Source organism: Gorilla gorilla, chromosome 1 (genome assembly GCF_029281585.2).
Source record: "Gorilla gorilla gorilla isolate KB3781 chromosome 1, NHGRI_mGorGor1-v2.1_pri, whole genome shotgun sequence".
In the NCBI taxonomy this organism is placed as follows: Eukaryota; Metazoa; Chordata; class Mammalia; order Primates; family Hominidae; genus Gorilla; species Gorilla gorilla.
In genome coordinates, this window is record NC_073224.2 from 87,815,058 (window position 1) to 87,832,256 (window position 17,199).

The following is a 17,199-nucleotide window of genomic DNA, read 5'->3' on the forward strand; positions in this document are numbered from 1 at the left end:
TTTTAGCCTGGCATGCAAAAGCCATCAAGGGTTGAACCCAGTCTACTCTGAATAAGGAAAGATGAGGAGCCAGGAGTGGTCTTAGAAAGAGAGAAAGAGATTGGAGGGCTTTTCCAAAAACATCCTCTTCTCCTAGCCATCCCATTTTCAATGTTTTAGATAGCTCAGACTTTTAGCTCTTTACCATAACTACTTCATGTCTAGGTTTCTCTTCAAAGCACACACATGCACACACACAAACACACACACACTGCATCACATTCCTAGCTGGTAGTTTCTATTGGTACGGTCCCATGACCTGTCCTTTAAAACTGTCTCTACAGTTCCAAATTCTCTCTGCTCCAGTTTAAATTCTATGTTTTTAAGAAAGCTCTTTTTCCTGCCATGGTTTGGAAGTAATATTTCCCTTCTTTGGCCACAAGTTGTACTTTACTTGTATTTCTCTTGGGAACTTATTTTCTATCTTTAATACAATTCTTTATGCACATGATCTATCTGCCCCACTATTTTATAAAATGGTCAATGATAAGCTTTCTATTGGATTTCCCTTCATAGTACAGTGTTTCCTCCTTAATAGATCCCCAGTAAGCAGTCAATGAGTGACTCACAGGTCTGTCAAGGTGCCCATCCTCACCAGAACACCTGAGTGTGAGTGGTGTAGATTCAGTGTGCAGCTGAGTACCTAATATCTCTCTTGGGGCCTTTGAGTTCCATTCACTGTAAGATCTGAGGCTAAAGTGAGGGAGGCTGGGCCAGTTTGCAGCCCCATTTGCTGGTATGCTATCTTTAAGAGTATAGCATGGAGCACTGTGGGAAGTGGGAGTCAGTGTCTTTTTTCCAGGCCACCATTCATTCACTCTGGATTCCTTAAGGAGAAGACAGGCTGAGGTCAGCCTAGGTCCTTCTGATTCCTTCTGTTCCCATTAGTTGAACAAGCTCTTTACCTTGGTAAGTGATTCTTTTTACTGCTATCAACTCTCCTTTACTTTGCCTTTTTGCAGATGTAAAGAGATGGAAATAGGAAAAACATACACTGTAGATCAGGGAGAGGGCAACCAAGGCAAAGTTACAAAAAGAAACAGACAAATTTCAGTGTAGACAGACCTAGGTTCCAGTCCCTAATCTGCCACAGTCACTGTGGAATGTTAAGTAATTTACATAACTGCATCTAAGATCCAGTTTCCTAATCTGCAGAACTGGAATAATAATAGCTACCTTATGTGGTAAGTGCTAATTTATGTAAAACACCTAGTTCATAGTAGGTGCTCAAAAACTTGCTGTTATTAAATGGTTCTTTGGAGAAACTGGCCAAAAGAAAAGGAAAATTTTTAAAAAGGGGCAATGTGGACTGTGAATATACTGATGGAAAACATTCCATAGACGATTAACTAAGTTACTGTTAAAAATTACTAAATTAAAAAGTTTTTAATTATGAAAAAATGCATTTAAGTGGGAGCTGAAAGTTACCCAACCCAGAGCACGGATGAAGAAGTACTCAGACAACTAGAGAAACACAACTTCATTGGAAAGGCAGTGAGGTAACAAGAATGGGTATTGACAAATGCATGTAAGGTTGTAGGTGGGATGACAAAGCATTGAGGGCATTTCCACTTCATGGCTTCTATTTTCTTCATTAAGTAAAAGGCATTCTATTTTCTCCACTAAGAATAAGGAGGGACCAAGGTGAGGAAGATGATTTGATAGGCCACAGAAGTTAAATAAAAATTGATACAGGTTAATTCAGTGTTAGGCTATTTACCAAGTGAGAACATTGAAAAGACAGTGAGGCAAGGTAGTAAAAGTTTTGGCAAGAAAATAATTCAGGTGTGGAGATATGGACTCTAAGTTGAACGAGGAAAGATATGAAGACAAGGATGGTCTCTGAAGTGACAAAGGAATAGGAGGACTTGTGGATCAGGAGCAGGTGAAGGAGTAACTGAATGAGACAGCAAGAAGGACAGGATACTGGGATTGGATAGTGGTGGGTGGGAACTGAACATTTCAAGCATGGAGTTGTAACAAGTGTCTAGGATGTTCAGGATGTGGTTGTGGGAGTGGGTGACCGAAGTGGGGGTGTTGAAGTTTCCTAGGGATGGCAAAACCTAGAAACTGATGTGGAAGAGTTGACTATGGAAATGCAAAAGTCATTCTGAATAATGGAAGTGTTTTCGTGTGATAAAAAGAAAGTTAACTAAGTACCTAATCTTAAAGAAATATTGGGTGTGGTGAACACAAGAGATAGTAGCAGATGAAACAATGAAGACTCTTACACAGGTCAAGAGTCAATGGGGGTCAGGCACAATGTCTCACGTCTGTAATCCCAGCACTTTGGGAGACCAAGGTTGGCGGGAATCTCTTGAGGCCAGGAGTTTAAAACCAGCCTGGCCAACATGGCAAAACTCCATCTCTACTAAAAGTACAAAAATTAGCCGGGCATGGTGGTGGGTGGCTGTAATCCCAGCTACTTGGAAGGCTGAGGCAGGAGAACTGCTTGAGCCCGTGAGGCGGAGGTTGCAGTGAGCCAACATGGTGCCACTGCACTCCAGCCTGGGAGAGAATGAGACTCCATCACAAAAAAAAAAAAAAAAAAAAAAACAGTCAACTGGGTTCTTTGTAAATTTTTAATTTAAAAAAAATTTTATTAAATTTTTTTTTTCCTTAGCAATGAGGACTCATTCTGTCCAGGCTGTCTCAAAGTCCTGGGCTCAAGTGATCCTTCATCTCAGCCTCCCTAGTAGCTGGGACTACAAGTATCTGCCACTGTTCCCAGCTCAACTGGATTTTTAGCAGAACAAAATCTGAGTGTTTTCAATGACACTATTCCCTACCTGCCTCTGCAAACAATAAAGTCCTTACATTGTTAGATTGACTTTAGGATCTTGGTTAGAGCCTGCTATCACTCTGTGTCTGCACCCTGTTATGGGAACAGAAGTTTGTCCTCATTCCAGATTTTAGTTAGTAAATTGGTAAAATTTCCTTCCTGGCTGTTGTGCCTGAAGCTATAGCTTGTTGGTTTCTGATTTTTTTTTGTCTTTTACATCTGATAACATATTTAACTCTATTGTCCACTTGCAGCTCAGGCTTGACTGACTTGTGTTTGTGTAATTCTAGTAAATAAAATAGCCCCCAAAAAAGACTTTTGTGAAAACTATGGTAGATCACAACCTTCAACAAATCTTCATCTTGCAATGCAGGGGAAAGGCACATCAATATTTACTGGAGTCAGAAAACACTCCCCAGCAGGTGCATAATTACTTTTATGAAGGATGCCTGTGACTCATTCCTGCCCTGCCTACACAGGACGCCTCTCCTCATTAGCTTGCAATATTATCTGTCTTTGTATGAAGGTCATTTTGAATCTAACAGCCAGGATAATCACATGGAAAAATTACTGGAAGAATCCCCACTCATGTAATTGCTAACATAACAAAGTTTCAAATTAGATATCAAACAGCACTTCAGTGTTTTGTTTCTTAAAATCATATTATTTGCCTTATGGGAATCTGTGTGTATATTTTCTTAAGGTGACATTGTCTCACCTTGAGTATCTCTTTTTATAAGTGACTGGCCTTAAAGATAGAAAGAAATGCTAAGGCTTTGGATAGAACACCTTCTTGATGACTCAAATAATGTGTTAATGATTTTGAGAGCACTGAGGAAACTTATGCCCATTGAGTGCTACAATAATAGACTAACTGATTTATGAGCAGTCTGTACATTCCTAAGAGCTCTACTTCTAGGAGTGTGTAGCCCACAAGAGAACTAACTTCCCCCTAACTGTAGAGTCCCATGCATTGATCTGAAGTACTCATTCTTAGTCTATTACCAGGGAGGCATATATGTGTTTTGGGGGCAGCATGTAAAAATTTGAAAAAGTATAATCACTATTGAAATATAAATTTTTAATTTAGGAAAAACCATATTATTATTATTATTATTGTTATTATTTTCCTGCCTCAGGCTTATTTATACAAATAGCACAGGAAGACACCAGCCCCATGCTGATGGCAGCCCAGGGTGGGTCACACCAGTCCTTCTGTCCTCACGTTGGCAGACAGAGATCTCTACTCTGAAGTCTTTGTAGGGGCCTGGGCATCTTTGGGAGCCTGAGCTGAAACTGAAGCTGGAGCTGCAGCCTGGGCCTTGGTTTGATCCTTGGCTTTGGCCTTTGGCCCACACAACCTGAGACCCTTGGCAATGCGGGCACAAGCATGCTTCCCAAGCTTGGGGTGGGTAATGTAGGCAAATTGATTGAGCTTGCGGCTGACACCCTTTGGCATCTGGGCTTAACCTCCTTTGGCTTTATGAGGACCTTGATAGCCTCAGTACGTGCACTCATGGCCTTGGCATTGTTGGCCTGCATCTTCTTTAGGCCCTTCTTGTTGCACTTCTTGGCAAAGCCCATGTTCCTCAGGAACTTGGGGTCCACCCCCTTAAGAGATTCATATCTTTGCAATCGGGGTTTCTTGATGCCATTTCTGTGCCATTTTCAGGACTGGTTGTGTGTGGTGTGGTTCTTGGACTTGGCCATGTCTGCACTGTAACACCCAGCTCCCAAAGCACCTGGAACCAGAAGAGACCATATTATTTTTATACTGTAAGCTTCTGAGGGAAGAGCCCAATGAAATCATTTTGGCTGGCAAGACTACACCAACACAAGACTACATTATTTACGTGTCAGTGATTTTCATGGACAACCAGAAATAAGTGGCAATTTATTCATAATTTCTATTACTGACTATCCATTCCATTTTCCTTTGCATCCAGCCAAACCCACAGCTGGATGGGGATTTTATCTGGTGAGGAGACCCTAACCTTTATTCCCTTGTGATACTGTCTTTATGTGATCATTGCAATTTTCTATTAACATTCAGTAGGTCCGCACTGGTGCGGGCAGAGAGTGGTAGGCAGGGAAAACAAATCTAAATAGATAACAACTCTATTCTAGTGAGGATAAATTTTTTCCCTCTCCATGCAGAATGGTATTCAATGTAATCGGCTTGCTACCAGCTAGCTGAGTGGTCCCTGTTGTATGAGACCATATTGGGTATTGGGGTTAAACATAGTAATTGGCAAATTGGATTTTCAGCTGTGGTAGTAGCTGGGTCAAATTCCATAAGAAATCCCCTTTGCAGAGATTTTTGCCTTGCTTCTAGGTCAATCACTATGGTTAGTTTGTTTTTTAAGACCACTGAACAAACTCTAGGGTGGTTGTAGAAGGAGACTGACTGATATTTAAATTGTGGGTCATCCAAGAGACTCACCTAATACATAAGGACTCACAAAAACCTAAGGTAAACGGGTGGAAAAAGAAATTCCATGAAAATGGACCCCAAAACCAAGCAGGGGTCGCTATTGTTATATCAGACAAAACAAACTTTAAAGCAACAGCAGTTAAAAAAGACAAAGAGGGACATTACATAATGATAAAAGGCCTTGTCCAACAGGAAAATACTGCAATCCTAAATATATATGCACCTAATACTGGAGCTCCCAAATATGTAAAACAATTACTACTAGACCTAAGAAGCGAGATAGACAGCAACACAATAATAATAGGGGACTTCAATACTCCACTGACAGCACTGGACAGGTCATCAAGACAGAAAGTCAACAAAGAAACAATGGATTTAAACTATACCCTGGAACAAATGGGCTTAACAGATATTTACAGAACATTCTACCCAACCACAGAATATACATTCTATTCATCAGCAAGTGGAACTTTCTCCAAGATAGACCATATGGTAGGGCACAAAGTCTCAATAAATTTAAGAAATTGAAATTATATCAAGTCCTCTCTCAGACCACAGTGGGATAAAATTGTAAATCAACTCCAAAAGGAACCTTCAAAACCATGCAAATACATGGAAATTAAATAACCTGCTCCTGAATGATCATTGGGTCAACAATGAAATCAAGACGGAAATTAAAAAACTATTTGAACTGAACAATAACAGTGACACAATCTATCAAAACCTCTGGGATACAGCAAAGGTGATGTTAAGAGGAAAGTTGATAGCCTTAAATGCCTTCATCAAAAAGTCTGAAAGAGCACAAATAGGCAATCAAAGGTCATACTTCAAGGAAATATAGAAACAAGAACAAACCAAACCCAAACCCAGCAAAAGAAAAGAAATAACCAAGATCAGAGTACAGCCAAATGAAACTGAAACAAACAAACAAAAACAATACAAAAGATAAATGAAACAAAAAGCTGGTTCTTTGGAAAAATAAATAAAATAGGTACACCATTAGCAAGATTAACCAAGAAAAGAAGATAGAAGATCCAAATAAGCTCAATTAGAAACAAAACAGGAGATAGTACAACCAACACCACAGAAATACAAAAAGTCATTCAAAGTTACTATGAACACCTTTATGTGCATAAAGTAGAAAACCAAAAGAAGAAGGATAAATTCCTGGAAAGATACAGCCATCCTAGCTTAAATCAGGTAGAATTAAAAACCCTGAACAAACTAATAACAACAAGTGAGGTTGAAATAGTAACAAAAAATTACCAACAAAAAAAAAAAAGTCCAAGACCAGACAGATTCACAGCTGAATTCTATCGGACACTCAGAGAATTGGTACCAATCCTATTGACTGTATACCACAAGATGGAGAAAGAGAGAATCCTCCCTAAATCATTCTATGAAGCCAATATTACCCTGTTACCAAAACCAGGAAAGGACATAACAAAAAATAAAAAGAAAACTACAGACCAATATTCCTGATGAATATAGATGCAAAAATCCTTAACAAAATACTAGCTAACCAAATCCAACATCATATCAAAAAGATAATATATCATGATCAAGTGGGTTTCATACCAGGGATGCAGGGATGGTTTAACATATGCAAGTAAATAAATAAATAAATAAATAAAATAAAAACAAAAATCACATGATCATCTCAATAGACAGAAAAAGCATTGGCAAAATCCAGCATCCCTTCATGATTAGAACCCTCAGCAAAATCGGCAAACAGACGACATACCACAGTGTAATAAAAGCCATCTATGACAAGCCCACAGCCAGCATAAATAATGAATGGGAAAATTTGAAAATATTCCCTCTGGGAACTAGAACCAGACAGGACTCCCAGTCTTACCACTTCTATTCAACATAGTACTGAAGGTCCTAGCCAGATCAATCAGACAAGAGAAAGAAATAAAGGGCATCCAAATCAGTAAAGAGGAAGTCAAACTGTTGCTGTTTGCTGATGATATGATTGGATATCTGGAAAACCCTAAAGACTCCTCCCAAAAGCTCCTAGAACTGATAAATGGATTCAGCAAAGTTTCAGGATAAAAAATTAACATACATAAACCAATAGCTCTGCTATACACCACCAGCGACCAAGCTGAGAATCAAATTAAGAACTCAAATCCTTTTACAATAGCTGCAAAAAAAGATACTTAGGAATATACCTAGCCAAGGAGGTGAAAGACTTCTACAAGGATAACTATGAAGCACTGCTGAAAGAAATCACAGATGACACACACAAAAAAATGGAAACAAATCCCATGCTCATGGATGGGTAGACTCAATATTGTGAAAATGAACATACTGCCAAAAAACAATCTACAAATTCAATGGAACTTCTATCAAAATACCACCATCATTCTTCACAGAACTAGAGAAAACAAAATTCTTGTGGAATCCAAAAAGAGTCCACATAGCCAAAGCAAGACTAAGCAAAAAGAACAAATCTGGAGGCATCACATTACCTGATTTCAAACTATACTTTAAGGCCATAGTCACCCAAACAGTATGGTACTGGTATTTAAATAGGCACATAGACCAATGGAATAGAATAGAGAACCCAGAAATAAACCCAAATACTTACAGCCAACCAATCTTCAAGAAGCAAACAAAAACATAAAGTGGGGAAAAGATACCTTATTCAACAAAAGGTGCTGGGATAATTGGCAAGCCACATGTAGGAGAATGAAACTGGATCCTCATCTCTCATCTTATACAAAAATCAACTCAAGATGGATCAAGGACTTAAATCTAAGACCTGAAACTATAAAAATTCTAGAAGATAACATTGGAAAAAACCCTTCTAGACATCAGCTTAGGCAAAGACTTCATGACCAAGAACCGAAAAGCAAATGCAACAAAAACAAAGATAAATAGGTGACACTTAATTAAACTAAATAACTTCTGCATGGCAAAAGGAACAGTCAGCAGAGTAAACAGACAACCCACAGAGTGGGAGAAAATCTTCACAATGTATACATCTGACAAAGGACTAATATCCAGAATCTACAAGGAACTCAAACAAATTAGCAAGAAAAAACAAACAATCCCATCAAAAAGTGGGCTAAGGACATGAATAGGCAATTCTCAAAAGAAGATATACTAATGGCCAACAAACATGAAAAGATGCTCAACATCACTAATAATCAGGGAAATGCAAATCAAAACCACAATGCAATACCACCTTACTCTTGCAAGAATGGCCATAATCAAAAAATATGGATGTTGGCATGGATGTGGTGAAAAGGGAACACTTCTACCCTGCTGGTAGGAGTGTAAACTAGTACAATCACTATAGAAAACAGTGTGAAGATTCCTTAAGGAACTAAAAGTAGAACTACTATTTGAAACAGCAATCCCACTACTGGGTATCTACCGAAAGGAAAATAAGTCATTATACAAAAAAGATACTTGCACACATATGCTTATAGCAGCACAATTCACAATTGCAAAGATATGGAACAAACCCAAATGCACATCAATCAATGAGTGGATAAAGAAACTGTGGTGTATATATATATATATACACCATGGAATACTACTCAGCCATAAAAATGAATGAATTAATGGCATTCATAGCAACCTGGATGGAATTGGAGACCATTATTCTAAGTGAAGTAACTCATGAATGGAAAACCAAACTTTGTTATGTTCTCACTATTAAGTGGGAGCTAAGCAATGAAGATGCAAAGGCATAAGAATGACACGATGGACTTTGGGGATGCAGAGGAAAGGGCAGGAGGTCGGTGAGGGATAAAAGACTACAAATTGCATTCAGTGTATACTGCTCCGGTGATGAATGCACCAAAATCCCACAAATCACCAGTAAAGAACTTACTCATGAAACCAAATACAACCTGTTCCTGCAAAACCTATGGAAATTAAAAAGTTAAAAAAAAAAAAAAAGACTTGAACCAGACAAAATGGCACACATTAGCCTCTACCATGGTGCTTTGCAGGACTGCAAGGTGAAAAAATGTTCATTCCAAACCCCATCTTGTATGTAAGGAAACTTTAAAACAAAATTGAATGCTATCTTATGGGCATTGTTATGAGGGAGAAATGAGTATATTGGGTAAATTAACTGTATTATGATGTTTATGGTCTGCATGCAGGCAGAATTTGATTGTGTGAGAAGACAAAAGAGGTTCCTTAGGATGACTAATACATCTTTTTAAATGTACATTAGAGAGAAGTGAGAAGTGCACAGAGTGCGCATATCACATCTGAAATTTTCTATTGTTCTGTCTGTTTTTCATTACTCTGAAATGATTACTGCAAAAATTCCCAAATTGGATGCTTTTCAAAGAGGAAGATTAAAGACCATGAGCACAGTCTTGCAGCTGTGCAAAAAAGAGTGTGTTTCTGTAGATGCATGGAAAGCCTTAGCAGCTTCCCCTTGAGCTCTGAACAGCATATGGAGAAACCCGAGGCCCACTGGGAAGTGTCAGCCTTGCTCCATCCATGAACTTGGAGGGACCTCAGTTAACTTTTTTAGCGTATCTGCCCTGAGCTAACCACCATCTGCTTGGCATTGTTTAATTATTTAAAGCCTCTTAAATGCATTTTGGTAGGGCCTGGGTCTCCATGATGCCAGGACAAGGAGGCAGAGGTCTTCTGAAGAAACCCCTTGACCACCATCCGCTTGGCATTATTTAATTATTTAAGCCTCTTAAATGCATTTCGGTAGGGCCTGGGTCTCCATGATGCCAGGAAAAGGAGGCAGAGGTCTTCTGAAGAAACCCAGACAGAAACCTTGCACGGTTGCAAAGGAGGAAGAGAGGTCAAATACAAGCATTACCAAAATACTGAGCGGTCTTGCTTCCAAGACTACCTGGAAATTTGTAGCTCTTTGATTAAAGATCAGTACTAATTTGAAACAAAACAACAACAACAACAACAACAACAACAACAAATGGATCCTCTTACTTACTTGATCTGGAAGAATATCCTCCATGGAGGAGTATTTTGTTTGAGTACTTATATCACATGAGACACGAGTGTATTCTGGGATCATTGCCAGTTCGTATACATAGCTCTTCTCTAAGACTCTTTGTCATCAATTCTGTTTTGCTTCTTTAAAGAACCTGCTAGTAGGTGTAGACGCTTACCTAAGAACATTTCTCCTTTCATCCTGACCACAAGTTAAAGCATTTCACATTTGTCCCACTGGAAGAATTTTAGTTTTCACTATCCTTCAGAGCCACCACTGTTGCATTGTAAAAGTCCATTTCTATCTATGTCATGATAAGCCCTCTGTAAATAAGACTCAAAATACGGTCCTAGACAACTTTTCATAAGGCTATGGGTGTGGGAGAAGGTAGAATGTCACTGTGTGGCTGAAGTAGACATGCTAGGAGTGTGAGCTACTTGCTTGTCCAACCTGGGGAACTGCAACATTCAGATCTTGAATATGTTTACTTCCACTAGATGATGGAATGCTTGTGGGTATGCCCAACTTAATGATAGGTGGATTAGAAACATCCAGTTCATTATGAATATATCAATTTCTGTGGCCACTTGGTCTACTGCAGTCATGCATTAAGAATCTTATAACCTCTTCCAACCCTAGTAATTTTACGGTTATGCATTCACTTTCTTTTCTTTTTGTGTTTCTCTTAAAATTCTAATATGCAAACTTTCTTTAACAAAGTATATAATTAATCACTCTCTCTTCCCTCTATTGGAAAAATACAAGAGCCCTGAAACACTGGAACTTTAATTACCCATCATTCTGTATTAAATGTCAACCTTACATACTTTAGTTTGAACTTGTTTTTGTACTTCTAAAGTTAATAGCTATTGTGATTATATTATAAAATTCAGCAGTTTGCTTGGAATTACTGATTTTTTTTTCAGTCTCTTTGCTCACACTTCCTTCTTTACAGATTGAGATTCTTTCTTACTAAGGCAGATACTTAGAAGTTCACTAGTAAGTGTCTGTTAATGGTAAACTCATACAATATGGATCTGAAAACATTTAATTCATTATCATTCTTAAATGGTAGTTTAACTGGACATGGAATTCTCTCAACAGCAAATTGAGAGTTACTTTATCTCAGCACTGAATATATTGTTTCATTATCTTTTGATTTCTATTGTTACCATTGAATTTATTGAGACCAGACTATACATTATTTCTTCTTAGATAATATGCTGCTTCTCTCCAGATGTCTTTAATATTTTCATTATATCTCTTCTGTTCTACCATTTTACTATGTTGTCCAGGTGTGAACTTATTTTTTTATCCTACTTGGGACTGTTGGGTTTCTATATTTCACAATTCTTATCTTTTATCAAGGCTAAAAATTTCAGATATTATCTCTTCCAATAACTTATCTCCTTCAGAAAACCTTTTCAGATATGTGAAGTCTTCTCATTTTATCGTCCATGTCTCTTTATTTCTCATTCGTATTTTCCATTTGTTTACCTGTCAATACAGCATTCTTACTAATTTTTTAAAGATATATCTTCCAGCTAATTAATTTTCTTTATGCTTTTATCTACATTCCAACTTAACACATCTACTGTTGTGATTTCAGTGGATATATTTTTCATTTCAGGTATTTTCCCTCCAAAACTTCCTGCTCCCCATATATATATATTTAGTGTGTGTGTGTATATATATATATATATATTTAGTACATATATTTAATATATATATATTTAGTATATATATACTATATATAAAATATATTTAGTATATATATACTATATATAAAATATATTTAGTATATATACTATATATATAGCATACATATATATAGTATATATATATATATTCAGTTTTTCTTTCTGTAGTCATTTTAAACATTTTTGTTTTGTAGCCTCTGTCTTATTGTTCAATTATAAACTGGTGGGGGGTATAATCCTAATATTTATATGTCTGCTTTCTCTGGCTCATGGTGAAATTCCCCAACTATTTTGTAACTTTGGATTGTAAACTCCTATTCAATGTGGCTTCAGTTGTGAGAATTTTGTAGATCCTGGTTTTTGAGTTTGCTTTTGTCAGGTACTTTTGGAGTATTGTCAGTCTTGACCAAGTCTGAAGTTAGTTATGCCTAAAAGATTCCTGGACAAGACCTAGTTACAAAACAAATGATGTTTTTAAAAGCAGAATAATTACCTGTTTTAGAAAGTAAAGAGGGATCAGCTTTACTTCAAAACTCTAGATATCTTTAGCGTGATTCTCCTATCATGATTTCCCTCAGGATACATACAATATTCCAATCTACTGCAGGTGTTGTGATTCCCATAAGGTTCTTTTTGTCATATAAGGGCAGAGTGATAGATCTGTTTATACAATATCCTAGACCAGCCAAAGAGTCGTCTCTTGACCTGGGTCTTATTTAACACTGGGTCACAGACACAAGTGTAAATGTGGTATATAGTGCCTCCAAAATTCAAGGGCTCGACAAGTACAATTTAAGTAATTTCGGTGGTAGAAGGTAAAAGGGGGATCATTTGTTTCTTTCCCTTTGATGAAATATATCTATCTATTCTCATCTACTATAACTTAAATAATTTTACTGCTCTTGTAGGCTGCTGTATTTTTATAAGATTTATTCTCTCCTCTCTGATACACACATTTCTATGAAAACATTTAGAGTGTGATATTTCTATTTTATGTTTTCCAGGTTCTTTCACTTATAAACGTAACGAATTTATGTGATATCCTATGGAAAGCTACATTGTCAGGGTAATTGTGGAGGAAATTGTGGCAGAAAACTGTAGAGCTGACAAAAACATGGGCAAAATATTCAAATTAATTATGTGTCATATTGTTTCAAGAGTTTTAAAATTTTCTTCATTTAAGGGAATCTGAGTTTCTAAACTAATTCAGAGTTGGAAACTGAGGCGTTTTGACTCTCTCTGTGGTTGCTCAAGTCTAGCCCCTATTTACCAGACCTAGAAGTTTCTTTTAATGTAATAAAATAAAGTTGTTTTGAGAAGTGTCTTTTTATGTCCTTTGCCCATGTTTTAATGGGGTTGTTTGTTTTTTTCTTGTAAATTTGTTTAAGTTCCCTGTAGATTCTGGATATTAGACTTTTGTCAGATGCATAGATTGCAAAATTTTTCTCCCACTCTGTAGGTTGTCTGTTCACTCTGATGATAGTTTCTTTTGCTGTGCAGAAGCTCTTTAGTTTAATTAGATTCCTTTGGTCAATTTTTGCTTTTTCTGTCATTGCTTTCGACATTTTCATCATGAAATATTTGCCCGTGCCTATGTCCTGAATGATATTGCCTAGATTTTCTTCTAGGATTTTTATAGTTTTGGCTTTTACATTTAAGTCTTTAATACATCTTGAGTTAATTTTTGTATAAGATATAAGGAAGAGGTCCAGTTTCAATTTTCTGCATATGGCTAGCCAGTTTTCCCAGCACCATTTATTAAATAGGAAATCCTTTCCCCATTGCGTTTGTCAAGTTTGTCGAAGATCAGATGTTTGTTGCAGATGTGTGGTCTTATTTCTGATATCTCTATTCTGTTCCATTGGTCTCTGTGTCTGTTTTTGTACCATTACCAAGCTGTTTTGGTTACTGTAGACTTGTAGTGTAGTTTGAAGTGGGGTATTGTGGTACCTCCAGCTTTGTTAATTTTGCTTAGGAGTGTCATGGCTATGTGGACTCTTTTTTGGTTCCACTTGAATTTTAAAGTAGTTTTTTCTAATTCTGTGAAGAATGTCAATGCTAGTTTAATGGGAATAGCATTGAATCTGTAAATGACTGTAGGCAATAGGGCCATTTTCACAATATTGATTCTTCCTATCCATGAGGATGAAATGTTTTTCCATTTGTTTGTGTCCTCTCTGATTTCCTTGAGCAGTGGTTTGTAGTTCTCCTTGAAGAGGTCCTTCCCTTTCCTTGTTAGCTGTATTCCTAGGTATTATATTCTCTTTGTAGCAATTGTGAATGGGAGTTCATTCATGATTTGGCTCTCTGCTTATCTGTTGTTGGTGTATAGAAATGACTGTGATTTCTGCATATTGATTTTGTATCCTGAGATTTTGCTGAAGTTGCTTAGCAGTTTAAGAAGCTTTTGGGCTGAGTCAATGGGGTTTTCTAGGTATAAGATCATGTCATCTGCAAACAGAGACAGTTTGACTTCCTCTCTTCCTGTTTGACATCCTTTATTTCTTTCTCTTGCCTTATTTCCCTGGTCAGAACTTCCAAAACTATGTTGAATAAGAGTGGTGAGAAAAGGCATCCTTGTCTTGTGCCTGTTTTCAAGGGGAATGCTTCCAGCTTTTGCCCATTCAGTATGATGTTGGCTATGGGCTTGTCATAAATGGCTCTTATGATTTTGAGGTATGTTACATCAATACCTAGTTTATTAAAAGTTTTTTTTAACATGAAGGGATGTTGAATTTTATCAAAGGCCTTTTTTCTGCATCTATTGAGATGACCATGTGATTTTTGTCTTTAGTTCTGTTTATGTGATGAATCACATTTATTGATTTGCATATGTCGAACCAGCCTTGCATCCAGGGGATGAAGCCAACTTGACTGTGGTGGATAAGCTTTTTGATGTGCTGCTGGATTTGGTTTACCAGTATTTTATTGAGAACTTTTGCATCAGTGTTCATCAGGGATATTGGTCCGAAGTTTTATGTTTTTTGTTGTTGTATTTCTGCCAGGTTTTGGTATCAAGATGGTGCTGGCCTCATAAAATGAGTTAGGAAGGAGTCTTTCCTTTTCAATTATTTTGAATAGTTTCAGAAGAAATAGTATCAGCTCCTCTTTGTATCTCTGGTAGAATACAGCTGTAAATCTTCAGTTCCTGGGCTTTTTTTTTTTGTTTCAGAATTTGTTATTGGTCTATCCAGGGATTCAAATTCTTCCTGGTTCAGTCTTGGGAGAGTATATGTGTCCAGAATTTATGTGTTCATTTCCTCTAGATTTTCTAGTTTATTTGCTTAGAGGTGTTTATTGTATCCTCTAATGGTTGTTTGTACTTCTGTGGGGTCAGTGGTGATATTCCCTTTATCATTTTTTTAATTGTGTCTACTATGTAGCCAACAAACATATGAAAAAAGCTCAACATCACTGATCATTAGAGACATGAAAATCATAACCACATTGTGATACCATCTCACTCCAGTCAGTATGGCGATTATTAAAAAGTCAAGACACAAAAGATGCTGGCGAAGCTGTGGAGAAATAGGAACACTTTTACACTGTTTGCAGGAATGTAAATTAATTCAACCATTGTGGAAGACAGTGTGGCGATTCCTCAAAGACCTAGAACCAGAAATACCATTTGACCCAGGAGTCCCATTACTGGGTATATACTCAAAGGAATATAAATCATTCTATTATAAAGATACATGTACGTGTATGTTCATTGCAACACTATTTACAATAGCAAAGACATGGAATAAACCCAAATCCCCATCAATGATAGACTGAATAAAGAAAAAGTAGCACATATATACCATGGAATACTATACAACTGTGAAAAGGAAAGAAATGGTGTCCTTTGCAGGGACATGAATAAACCTGGAAGCCATTATCCTCAGCAAACTAACACAGGAACAGAAAACCAAACACCGCATGTTTTCACTTATAAGTGGAAGCTGAGCAATGAGAACACATAGATCCAGAAAGGGGAATAATACACACTGGGGTCTGTTGGGGTGGGGAGGGGTGGGTAGAGGCGGGGAGAGTATCAGAATAAATATCTAATGCATGCAGGGCTTAATGCATGCAGGTGTTCCGTTGATCTGTGCAGCAAACCACCATGGCACACGTTTACCTCTGTAACAGAGTTGCAAGTCCTGAACATGTATTCCAGAACTTAAAATAAAATTAAATTAAATTAAAAAGAAAACAAAGTTGTTTGGTCTTAGTAACAGTAATGAATTCATCATTAAAATATCCGTGGATAGAGATTTCCAAACTTTCTCAGTCTTAGTGTCCATAGTGTCTCAGTAATTTTTTTTGGTGCCTCTAGGTCAAATTAAGTAACTGAAAGTTCCATTTATTAAGTAGTTGGGCTAAAACAACTTCATACATATTTATGTCCTAATAACTTGTGGATTATATAAAGAAATATGTATAAAATGAACAAAAGTATTTTTGTTTTATTCTTAAATAACCTCAACTACTTACCAATGGGCTGTGTACATGAAGAACATAGGACACACAAATTGGAAGAAAAGAGTACATTTTTGTTTTATCTTTAAATAATTTTAATTTCTTACTTGTGGAATATATATACCTGTTAGGCACTACTTATCTTTTTAAATCTGGGAATCACATTAAAAACTACCACCCTTATTTTCTATTCAACATTAATTTTCATGTCAGTATCTACTTTTTACCACAGCAGCCACCAAAACCCTGTTTTTCAAAGATATGATGTTACTGAAAGGAATGTGGCATGATCTAAAGTGGAAATTGTAAACTATCTTGAGCTAGTAGTACATGCAGTATATTTCACTGTGTTTTCCTTTGACATTTATGAGATATTGGGCCACTTCTGTGACTTTGCTGCAGAGCCTTGGGCATCTTAGTATATGGTTTGAGAACTGTGGCTTTTGAGTGAGATCATTCTAATTACCATACTGACCCAAGCAGTCTATTTTGGTAATAATATACACCTTATATCTGGTGGTGAAGTTCCACCCTGAGTCTTTCAATCCGTGTTGAAATCACTGAGCTCATTTCAACCTCAGCATCTCTCACCTACAGAGAACAACTTGGACACTTTATAAAGACGCTGGGGTTCCCTTCACCAATATATTTTTTAAGGCTTTAGTAATAGGAGTATTTTGAGGACTGGTCATAGTTGGGTATGAGGGTCAGTGGATGATAAAATTCACTTCAACCGTCTTTCAGTGTCTCTCTGGATAACTTTCTTAGCAACATTCCAAGAAATTTATGAAATGTCAACTTTATTTCCTGTGGCCAATGTTGAATGTAGAATTGA

The 17,199-nt window shown here is 37.1% G+C and overlaps 1 pseudogene; it reads right to left on the reverse strand.

The window, feature by feature from the left end:
* Window positions 1–4,031: 4,031 nt before the first annotated feature.
* On the reverse strand, window positions 4,032–4,558 carry LOC101144890 (large ribosomal subunit protein eL29-like; annotated as a pseudogene).
* Between the last annotated feature and the right edge of the window lie 12,641 nt (window positions 4,559–17,199).